The 12,177-nt window shown below is 42.2% G+C and overlaps 1 long non-coding RNA gene across 1 annotated transcript in view; it reads left to right on the top strand.

Moving 5' to 3' along the window:
• The first annotated feature begins 488 nt into the window (after positions 1–488).
• Positions 489–12,177, top strand: part of LOC129528577 (uncharacterized) — a 33,776-nt gene continuing 22,087 nt past the window's right edge. The window contains exon 1 of the long non-coding RNA XR_008673860.2: positions 489–1,009. This is a non-coding gene — a long non-coding RNA (uncharacterized lncRNA). The remainder of the gene's footprint in view (positions 1,010–12,177) is intronic.

Genomic DNA, 12,177 nt, shown 5'->3' with positions numbered 1-12,177 from the left:
CTGTCCAAAGAGGCATTAGAAGAACTTCAATTAATTGAAGAAAAAATTCAATAGGCACAGGTGACTCTAATTAACCCTATGCAGCCATTACAGTTTTTAGTTTTTCCTACTAAACATTCACCAACAGGTGTTATTGTTCAACAGAATGATTTGGTTGAGTGGCTTTTTCTACCTCACAATACAACTAAAATGCTCACTCTGTACTTCAATTGCTGTACTAGTAGGACAAGCAAGGCTGCGCACAACGAAGTTAATGGGATATAATCCAAATCAAATTATAGTTCCATTAGACAAACAACAAATTCAGCAGGCTTATATTAATTCCCAGGAATGGCAAATTAATATGGCAGGTTTTACTGGTGTTCTTGATAATCATTATCCTAAATCCAAAATATTCCAATTTCATAAATTAACATCATGGATATTGCCTTCCATTACTCAAAAAACCCCTATTGAAAGGGCCATTACTGTTTTTACTGATGGATCTAGTAATGGAAAGGCCTCATTTGTGGGACCTCAACAACAAGTTTTTCAAACTGACTTTGCTTCTGCTCAAAGGGCTGAACTTATGGCTGTGATAACAGTGTTAAAAACTTTTAAATAGCCTGTAAACATTGTTTCTGATTCAGCCTATGTAGTGCAAGCCACACAAAATATTGAACGTGCCTTAATTCAAAATGTGACTAAAGACCAACTTAATGTTTTATTTCATTCTTTACAGCAAGCAGTACAACAAAGGCATTCCCCTTTCTATGCACTCATATGAGAGCACATACTAACTTCCCTGGCCCTTTAACTAAATTTAATCAAAAGGCGGATAATTATATGGGGAAGGATTTGCTTGTGTCTCTCCAGGTAACAATCAGGCACCTGTGTGGGTGCCCACCAAACATCTGAAGATCTATCATGAGCCACACCAGGAAGAGAGGACTCTGGGAAGAGCCAGAGCTCCTGATATGAGTGATGGTACAAATGAACATCTCAGAGACAAAGGAGAAGACCAATGGAGGTATACACTAATGATAGTTTTTGGATGCCTGGTTCTACTGATGATAGAAGCCCATCTCACCCCCAAGAGGAAGGAACAATTATGAACGTCTCATTGGGATTTAAGCATTTACCTATTTGCTTAGGAAAAGCTAATGGGTGTTCACCTCCCAGTCATCAATCTTGGCTGGCAATAGTGCCTGAACGTAACATCTCCATAGCACAATTACATATGCTTTCTGGTCTTAGTATTTATCACCATGATTATGCTTCTGTAACTGAAGTTTACCACCCTCAAAAACCTATCTGTAAAGAGGACTGGACATGGTCAGAAAAAATGAAGGCATTTGCTTGGGAAGATTGTGTCACATGGAAAGCAGAGGTGTTGCCTAATGATTCATATGAAGTCATTATTGATTGGTCCCCTAAAGGGGCATTTATGAGGCTCACCTCTCAATCTGTAAGTAATGGTCACCCTGCATCTAAACAAAATAATCAGATGGTGGACACTATAAGAACTACAGCAAGAGATCCTATTATTTGGGCATATGGTGGTATAGTGGTACCTCAGCCCCAAATGATATGACCTGCTTTAGGGGCAAAACATAAGGAATTATGGAAAATATTAACAGCACTAAAAAATGATAAAGATTTGGAAAGGGAAATATACTAAGCCGACCCAATATAATCCTAATTACATGTTAGAATTGGCTCACAATGATTCAGTCTGGATACAGAGTTGTGTCCATCACCTTTCCTGTTTGTAGTGGGTGATTTAAAACTTGATCTCTTTAATCATCATGTGACTTGTCAATAATGTAGATTGTCTTCTTGTGTGAATTCTTCCTTATATAACACTGATCATTCTATTTTAGTGGTAAGAGCCCAAGAAGGAGTATGGATACCTGAGAAGCTTTCCCATCCCTGGGAAGCCTCTCCTTCTGTGCATATTATTACTGAAATTCTTCAAAAGATTTTGAGGCACTCACGGCATTTCATTGCTACTTTAATTTTCATTATCATGGGATTGATTGCTGTCACAGCTACTGCTGCAGTAGCTGGAGTTGCTTTGCATTCCACAGTACAAACAGCAGACTATGTAAATAATTGGCAGAAAAATTCTACTCTGCTGTGGAATTACCAAAATAATATAGACCAGAAACTAGCTGATCAAATTAATGATCTCCAACAAACTGTAATGTGGCTAGGAGATCATATAGTTAGTTTAGAATATAGAATGCAGTTACAATGTGATTGAAATACCTCTGATTTTTGCATTACTCCTCATCTGTGTAATGAAACAGAGCATGAGTGGGAAAAAGTTAAGAGATATTTAGAAGGTCATACTAGAAATTTATCTTTGGATATTGCAAAGCTAAAGGAACAAATATTTCAAGCCTCTCAGATACATCTGACACTAATGCCAGGAACTGAAGTGCTTGAAGGAGCTACAGACAGATTAGCAGCTATTAACCTGCTAAAATGGATCAAGACACTTGGAGGCTCTGTGATTTCAATGATTGTGCTTTTAATCTGTGTTGTTTGTCTTTATATAGTCTGTAGATGCGGAAGCCACCTCTGGAGAGAAAGCCACCACTGAGAGCAAGCAATGATAGCTGTGGTGGTTTTGCAAAAAAGAAAAGGGAGACAAGCGCCCAGCTATAGTTACCAATAAAGCATGGTACTGGTATTAAAATAGGCGTGTGTTCTGTTCCAATGGAACAGAATAGAGAACCCAGAAACAAAGCCAAATATTTACAGCCAACTGATCTCTGACAAAGCAAACAAAAACATAAAGTGGGGAAAGGACACCCTATTCCACAAATAGTGCAGGGATAATTGGCAAGCCACATGTAGAAAAATGAAGCTGGATCCTCGTCTCTCACTTTATACAAAAATCAACTCAAAATGGGTCAAATTCTTAACTCTAAGACCTGAAACCATAACAATTCTAGAAAATAACAGTGGAAAAACTCTTCTAGACATTGGTTTAGGCAAAAAGTTCATGACCAAGAACACAAAAGCAAATGCAATAAAAAGGAAGATAAATAGATGGGACCTAATTAAACTGAAAAGCTTCTGCATAGCAAAAGAAATAATCAGCAGAGCAAACAGACAACCCACAGAGTGGGAGAAAATATTTGCAAACTATGTATCTGACAATGGACTAATATCCAGAATCTACAAGGAATTCAAACAAATTAGCAAGAAAAAACACTTGTATTGTGTTTGTTCTGTAAATCAGCAAGAAAAAAATCACATAATTTCATTAAAAAGTGGGTAAAGGACATGAACAGACAATTCATAAGAAGATATACAAATGGCCAACAAACATATGAGAAAATGCTCAACATCACTAATTATTAGGGGAATGCAAATCTAAACCACAAGGAGATACTATTTTACTTTTGCAAGAATGGCCATAATTTAAAAACACAGATGTTGGCATAGAAGTGGTGAAAAGGGATCACTTTTATATGGCTGGTAGGAATGTAAACTAGTTCAACCACTATGGAAATCAGTATGGAGATTACTTAAAGAATGAAAAGTAGATCTACCATTCTATCCAGCAATCCCACTCCTGGGTATCTACCCAGAGGAAAATAAGTCATTATATGAAAAAGGCATTTGCACACGCATGTTTATAGTGGCACAATTCGCAATTGCAAAAATATGGAACCAGTCTAAATGCCCATCAAGCAATGAGTGGATAAAGAAAATGTAATATATATATATATACCCACACACACACACCATGGAATACTACTTAGGCATAAAAAGGAACAAAATAATGGCATTAGCAGCAACCTGGATGGAGTTGGAGAATATTCTTCTTTTTTTTTTTTTTTGAGACAGAGTCTCCCTCTGTTACCCAGGCTGGAGTGCAGTGGTGCAATCTCAGCTCACAGCAACCTCTGCCTCCCAGGTTCAAGCGATTCTCCTGCCTCATTCTCCCAAGTGGCTGGGACTACAGGCACACACCACCACACCTGGCTAACTTTTGTGTTTTCAGCAGAGATTTTCACAAAGTTGCCTAGGCTGGCCTTGAACTCCTGACCTCAAGTGATCCGCCTGCCTTGGCCTCCCAAAGTGCTGGGTTTATAGGCGTGAGCCACCGTGCCCGGCCACATAGTGATGTTTTGATACATATAATATATAGTGATCAGATCAGGGATATTAGCATATCAATAATCTCAAACATTTGTCATTTCTTAGTGTAGGGAACATTCAATACCCTCCTTTTAGTTACTTGAAACTTTATAACGCGTTATTGTTAACTATAGTCTTCCTACAGTGCTATAGAACAGTGGTCTCCAACCTTGTTGGCACCAGGGACCAGTCTGGTGGAAGACAAAAATGGGCGGGGGAGGGGGAATGGTTTCGGGGTGAAACGGTTTCACCTTAGATCATCAGTTAGATTCTTACAAGCAGCATGCAACCTAGATCTCTTGCATGCACAGTTCACTATAGGGTTCACACTCCTACGAGAATCTCATGACCCCACTGATCTGACAGGGGGCTGCTCACTCACCTGCTGCTCACCTCCTGCTGTGTGGTCTGGTTCCTAACAGGCCACATACCAGTACCAGTCTGTGGCCCAGGGGTTGGGGATCCTTGGTATCAAATACTAGTACTTTTTCCTCTTATCTAGCCATAATTTTGCTTTCCAAAAGTTTTTATTTTATTTTATTTTTTATTGATATAAGATATTTTACATATTTTCGGTGCACTTTTTAAAATTTTTTATTTTGCAGTTGCAAGATTTAATAGAGTGAAAACAGAGCTCCCATACAAAGGGAGGGGACCCAAAGGGGGTTGCCCACTCCTGGCTCGAATACCTGGGGTTTATATCCAAATCATTTTTGCTCCCCCTGTGCTCTCAGATGATAGATGATTTGACTATTTCTTTACCTCCTGCTTTTAGTCTAATTTGTATTTTAGTGAGCCCTCTTTACTACCTGATTGGTCAGGTGTGAGCTGAGTTACAAGCCCAGTGCTTAAAGGTGGGTGCGATCACCTTCTCCAGCTAGGCTTAGGAATTCTTAGTTGGCCTAGGAAGTCCAGCTAGTCCTGTCTCTCAGTCCCCCTCTCAACAGGAAAACCCAAGTGCTGTTGGGGAGGTTGGCTGACGACTGCTCTGCTTCCTGCTGAATTTGGGTGTAGTAGGGGTCGTGCAGTTGAGAGTTCCTCAGGAGGGGTGCCTTTGATGTCATCAACATTGGAGCATGGGCTAGCAGGCTGGTCCAGGGGTCTGCAGTAGATCTTAGTCATGGACTGTATCTGGGGCTCCATTTGAAGAACCATTTGTAGTTTTACAGCTTCGATTCTGGAAGAGACAAACTTAAAAAGGAGGTTAAAGATACACGGATTGAAATGTATGGCCTGAAGTGCAGGGGCATATGGGTGTGGGTGGTGAAAGTGGGGTTTCCTTTAGAAAAACTCCTATACAATGGGGCATCAATATTTCCGGGAAGCCGCATTCTCCATAGAAGCTCTTGGTAAGGGGAACTACTGGTAGTACAGTGGCATAGAGGAGGTGCAGTGAGTGTGAAAGAGGGTAAGAGAACAGTAAAAAGAAAAATATGACAAGGGAGGGTCATGGGGATCTATGATTCTAGTTACTTTCCTCACGGTTGTTGCTTGAAGAGCAGGCGCAGATCCTCTAGAGGTTCACAGGAATAGCTAGCATTGTCTCCTGGATTTTCAGGTTCCTTTGGCAGTATCCAGGGTTTGACTCAAGTGTGATGTATCCAAGACTCCACTCCAACCACTTTAACTGCGGTTGGGGTAGATAAAATGACTGGGTAGTGTCCATCCCAGGATGTGTCTAGGGATGGGGAATTAGAAGGAAGGGACTTGACTAATACCATGTCACCGGGGTGGAATAATTCCTTTCCCTCCTCTCGGGGACAGGTTCCCTGTAGTGTTTTAAGAACTTGTTGGTATTTGGCTAAGGAGGTGATGTCTGCAACTAAGTTGGCAGTCTCTCGGTAAAGCACAAGGTCATTGGTTAGGAAAGGCTGTCCATACAGCATCTCGTATGGGCTAAGTCCTGCTTTCTGGGGAAAGTTTCGGATTCTTAGTAAGGCTATAGGCAACACAGCAGGCCATGCAAGGTGGGTTTCTTGGGTTAGTGTTTTTAGATGTCATTCGAGTGTTTCATTCGTTTTCTTTTTTTTCTGTTTGTTTTTTTTTTATATTTTTTATGTTTTATTTTTATTTTTTAAAATTTTATTATTATTATACTTTAAGTTTTAGGGTACACGTGCATAATGTGCAGGTTAGTTACATATGTATACATGTGCCATGCTGGTGTGCTGCACCCATTAACTCATCATTTAGCATTAGGTTTCATTCATTTTCTCAACTTTTCCTGAGGATCGTGGCCTCCAGTCATAGTGTAAGTGATATTGTATGCCTAATGCCTGGGATACTCCCTGGGTTACTGTAGCCTTGAAAGCAGGGCCATTGTCACTCTGTAAGCCCCAGGGAAGTCTGAATCTGGGAATTATTTCATGAACTAGTGCCTTCATTACCTCTTGGGTCTTTTCTGTTCTACAAGGAAAAGCGTCCACCCAACCAGTGAAAGTATCTACCCAGACTAGTAGATACTGAAATCCCTGAGATTTGGGCATGTGGGTAAAATCTAGTTGCCAGTCTTCTCTTGGGTAATGGCCTGCTATTTGTTCTCCTGAAGGAGCTTGGTGATAAGGCAGGGAACACTTCACAGGCCCTGACTATCTGCTTGATAGTTTTGAAAAGGCCTGGTCCAGTAAATAATGATTTGGCCATCTGATGGGTGCTATCAGTGCCTAAGTGAAAGGTCTCATGAAGCATTTTAAGTAATTTCCATTGGTTAGCTGCAGGCAAAAGTATTTTTCCTTCTTCGGTGGCTAGCCATCCTGAGGGGAGGAAACTATGTTTTCGTGAGGTTCCCCATTCTATTTCTTCTGCTGAGTACTGGGGCTTGGTTTCCTGGAGGGGATTACCCTATACTAGGGGTCCTTCTATAAGCATTTCTAATGGAGGATCCCACCTTGTGGCTCTTTTGGCTTCAATATCAGCTTGGCAGTTCCCTTCTGTTTCCCTTTCCTTTCCTTTCTGATGACCCCGGCAGTGTAAGACTGCCACCTCTTTAGGTTTCTGTACAGCCAATACTAATCTCCTAATGGCTTCCTGATGTTTGATAGGTGTTCCCTCAGAAGTTAGGAATTCCCTTTGTCTCCATATTGCTGCATGGGCATGGAGGACTAGGTAAGCATACTTAGACTCTATGTATATATTTACCCCTTTTCCTTCTCTTAATTCTAGTGTATAATGGCCACTGCTTTTGCTAGGATGTCTCTCCCTAACAAAGGAGTGGGGCTTTCAGGCAAAATTAGAAAGGCATAAGAGAAAAGTAAATTTCCCCAGTCACGACTTAGTGTCTGGGAGAAGTATTTAGTGACTGCCTGTTCTAGGACCCCTCAGATAGTGACAGATCTGGAGGACAGTTGTCTGGGACAGAAGAGTAAGACTGAGAAGGCTGCACCAGTGTCCAAGAGACAGTTAACCCCCTGGCCCTCAATGGTCAAGCATACCCAGGGCTCTGTGATGGTGATAGCATGGGCTGGTGCTTGCCCTGGGCACCCTCGGTCCTGCTGCTGGATCATCTGGTTAGTGGCTTCTGACTCAGAGGACCTTGGTCCCCTGGGGCAGTGGGTCTTCCAGTGATTCCCTTGACATAAGGGGCATGGACAAAGGGGTGGCTTATTTCTATTCAGACAATCATTTAAAAGTGTCCTTGTAGACCGCACTGGAAGCAAGCCCTATTAGGCATTCAATTTGCCCAGACTTTCCCTTTTTCAGAGCCTCCAAAGTCTGCTTGCCTGAGGGCCCTGACTAAAGCCGTGGCCTTTTTTTTTTTTTATCCCGTTTGTCCCATTCCACCTGCTCCTCCTGATCTCTATTATAAAAAACCGAGTTTGCCAAGTTCATTAGGGTTTTTAAGTTTTGCTCCAGGCCTAAGGTGGCCTTTTGAAGTTTTTTCTAATGTCTGCAACTGACTGAGTGATAAACTTATCTTTTAAGATTAGCTGGCCTTCAATAGAGTCAGGTGACACAGGATGTGATTCCTCAATACCTTCCTGAGTCTCTCCAGAAAGGCGGTAGGATTTTCTTCCTTTCCCAGTGTTATAGTGGACATCACTGAATAATTTATAGTCTTCTTCCTAGTTTTCCTTAGTCCTTCTAGCACACAAGTTAGCAAATGTCTGCAGCACCAATTGCCAAACTCTGGGGTTGCAGTTATGGTGGCAATTCTCTCATTTGGGGTTAGTGTCTGATCTAGCAGTAACATTATATATATATATCTCCATGTCAGATCAAAGGGTTGTCTTAACCCTTGTAAAACATCAATACAGCCATCAGGGTTATCTGAGAATTTACCTAGGTCTATTTTAATTTGCTTCAAGTCTGAGAGGGAAAAAGGTACATACACTCTGACTGGGCCAAATTCTCCAGAATACATATTAGGGGCATTTTTGCCTTGTGGGGAACATTTCCCACCTGAAAAAAGAACATAGGGATGCCAGCACCCCTAGTCATTTTCCAATGAGCATTAGTCCGAGAGCATCCTCTAAGGGCCTAATGCTTATTCCTTTCCAGGGTGCATAACCACCCATGGACCTCTGCTTATCAGATTAGTTATGCTCACTGATGTAGCAGTCCTACACCTGTTTTCCTGCCTTTCTTGACTGCAAAGAAAGAGGTCTGGGCTGCTGGATTCTAGTGGCCCTTTACCAGTGTGCCCAACATTGCCTTTATGCTCAGGGGCGAGTTCTAGAGCTGGGCTGGGTTCCTATTTCCTAACAACCCAGCTGCCCCATCAAGAGGCATTCCCATAAACAACAGTTCTTATGCAAATTTGTTTCAGAGCGGGTGTAGGTAACCTTTTGAGTCAGGATTGAGATAGAGTTTTTTGATTCTGTAAGTACTTTAAGGCTTGGCTGAGTTCAAACAGCTCGCATGTTTGAGCAGACCAATTATTAGGCAATTTTCCTAACTCTGCTTCTACAAGAGTTTCCCTATCAATTACTGAATACCCATTGTGCATGTGTGTTTTTTTTTCAGTCACCTGGGAGGAATCATCTATCCTCCTGTCCTGAAGGGAGTTCCTCCTAGGTCTGGTCGGACCTTTGTATGGTAATTAAGATTTAAATCCCCTGTTAGGAAATCCACTGGGTTAAGGAAATTTTCAGTGGTTAATGTTAAGTCATCTTTTTCTAACAGAATAGCCCCATAATTTAAGATTTTTAGTTAGTAAGCTACCTTTCTGCTTTTCTTACTTAGGATAGTTCTGAACTGGTGAGGTGTGCTCACAGTGAGGTTTCCTCTAAAAGCATTTTTCTGCTTTCTTCTGTTAGCAAAGCAGTAGAGGCTACTGATTGAATGCATTTCAGCCATCCGCGGGTTACTGGGTTAAAGGATTTTTGATAGGAAGGCTACAGGTTGTCAGTGGTCTCAGTGTTTTCGGGCTACACCCTTGTTTACACTGACAAGTTGGTATTGGAGTGTTATAGGGTCCTGGAGAAGACCTTCAATGATCAATTATAGGTTTTAAATTTACCCTGGCTTTTAAAGCAATAGGGTACACTGTTTTTTCTTTACCTGTATATCTTTCTCTCTCTCTTTGACTTTCTGTCTCTCTCTTTCTCTCTCTGACTCCCTCTTTGTCTCTGTCTCTCTGTCTCTCCTCTCTCTGACTCCCTCTTTGTCTCTCTGTCTCTTCCTCTCTCTCTTTCTCTTTTTATAGATGGATTTTGGGAACACAACAGAAGAATGTTCACTCATTGGCTCCATTTGCCACTATAGGAATATGTGCCTCCCTTTTATTTACTCCATTTGCTTTCATCCTGATCTGTTGTCATAGACCCAGTTCCAGTTGTTGAAGTACTGGGTCATCAGTTCTAAGGCCCTGGACAAGGAGCCAAGGCCTGGAGATTGCCTGTTCTAAGACCCCTCAGATAGTGACATAGTGACTCAAAGCTAAGTTACTCATAGCTTTGGGTAACTTACAGTGGAGGGTAAGTCCATCCCCTTCTTAATCAATACAGAGGCTACCAACTCCATATTACCTTCTTTTCAAGGGCCTGTTTCCCTTGCCTCCATAACTGTTGTGGGTATTGACGGCCAGGCTTCTAAATCTCTTAAAACTCCCCAACTCTGGTGCCAACTTTGACAACATTCAATGCACTCCTTTTTAGTTATCCTCACCTGCCCAGCTCCCTTATCAGGTGGAGACATTTTAACTAAATTATCTGCTGCCCTGACTATTCCTGGGCTATAGCCACACCTCATTGCTGCCTTTTGTCCCAGTTCAAAGCCTTCACATCCTCTCCTTGTATCTCCCCACCTTAATCCACAAGTATAGGATACCTCTACTCCCTCCTTGGCAATGGATGATGCACCCCTTACCATCCCATTAAAACCTAATCACCCTTACCCCACTCAATGCCAACATCCCATCCCACAGCATGCTTTAAAAGGATTAAAGCACTTGCCTGTTACTGCATGGCCTTTTAAAGCCTATAAACTCTCCTTACAATTCCCTCATTTTACCTGTCCAAAAACCAGACAAGCCTTATAGGTTAGTTCAGGATCTGTGCCTTATCAACCAAATTGTCTTGCCTATCCACTCCATGGTGCCAAAACCATATACTCTCCTATCCTCAATGCCTCCTTCCACAACCCCTCCATAACCCATTATTCTGTTCTGGATCTCAAACATGCTTTCTTTATTATTCCATTGCACCTTTTATCCCAGCCTCTCTTTGCTTTCACTTGGACTGACCCTGACACCCATCAGCCTCAGCAACTTACCTGGGCTGTACTGCTGCAAGGCTTCGTGGACAGCCCCCATTACTTCAGTCAAACCCAAATTTCTTCCTCATCTGTTACCTATCTCGGCATAATTCCTCATGAAAACACATGTGCTCTCCCTGTTGATTGTGTCTGGCTAATCTCCCAAACCCCAACCCCTTCTACAAAACAACAACTCTTTTCCTTCCTAGGCATGGTGAGGTACTTCCGCCTTTGGATACCTAGTTTTACCATCCTGACTAAACCATTATGTAAACTCACAAAAGCAAACCTAGCTGACCCCATAGATCCTAAATCCTTTTGCCACTCCTCTTTCTGTTCCTTAAAAACAGCCCCAGAAGCTGCCTCCACGCTGGCTTTCCCTAACTCATCCCAGCCCTTTTCATTACACACAGGCAAGGTACAGGGCTGTGTGGTCAAAATTCTTACACAAGAGCCAGGACCATGCCCTGTAGGCTTTCTGTTCATACAACTTGACCTTACTGTTTTAGGCTGGCCCCCACCCCCATGACTGTATCTCTCTGATCCATCTGACATTCACTCCATTTCCCTGTAGTTCCTTCTTTCCTGTTCCTCACCCTGATCACACTTGGTTTATTGACGGCAGTTCCACCAGGCCTAATCTCCACTCACCAGCAAAGGCAGGCTATGCTAGAGTATCTTCCACATCTATCATTGAGGCTACTGCTCTGCCCCCCTCCACTACCTCTCAGCAAGCCGAACTCATTGCCTTAACTTGAGCCCTCACTCTTGCAAAGGAATTTTGCGTCAATATTTATAGTGACTCTAAATATGCCTTCCATATCCTGCACCACCATGCTGTTAGAGGTTTCCATGCTGTTAGGGCTGAAAGAGGTTTCCTCACTATGCAAGGGTCCTCCAACATTAACGCCTCTTTAACAAAAACCCTTCTCAAGGCCGCTTTACTTCCAAAGGAAGCTGGAGTCATACACTGCAAGGGCCACCAAAAGGCATCAGATCCTATTGCTGAGGGCAACGCTTATGCTGATAAGGTAGCTAAAGAAGCAGCCAGCATTCCAACTTCCATCCCTCATGGCCAGTTTTTCTCCTTCTAATTGGTCACTCCTATTTACTTTCCTACTGAAGTTTCCACCTATCAGTCTCTTCCCACACAAGGCAAATGGTTCTTGGACCAAGGAAAATATCTCCTTCCAGCCTCACAGGCCCATTCTATTCTGTCATCATTTCATAACCTCTTCCATGTAGGTTACAAGCTGTTAGCTCACCTCTTAAAACCTCTCATTTCCTTTCCATCATGAATATCTATCCCCAGTCCTCCACTCTTGACTCCCTCTTGAAGTGGATAGA

The sequence above is a fragment of the Gorilla gorilla genome, chromosome 1 (assembly GCF_029281585.2).
Source record: "Gorilla gorilla gorilla isolate KB3781 chromosome 1, NHGRI_mGorGor1-v2.1_pri, whole genome shotgun sequence".
NCBI classification, from domain to species: Eukaryota; Metazoa; Chordata; class Mammalia; order Primates; family Hominidae; genus Gorilla; species Gorilla gorilla.
Note: the sequence above shows the minus strand (reverse complement) of the source record. Positions and strands in the feature narration are given on the sequence as shown.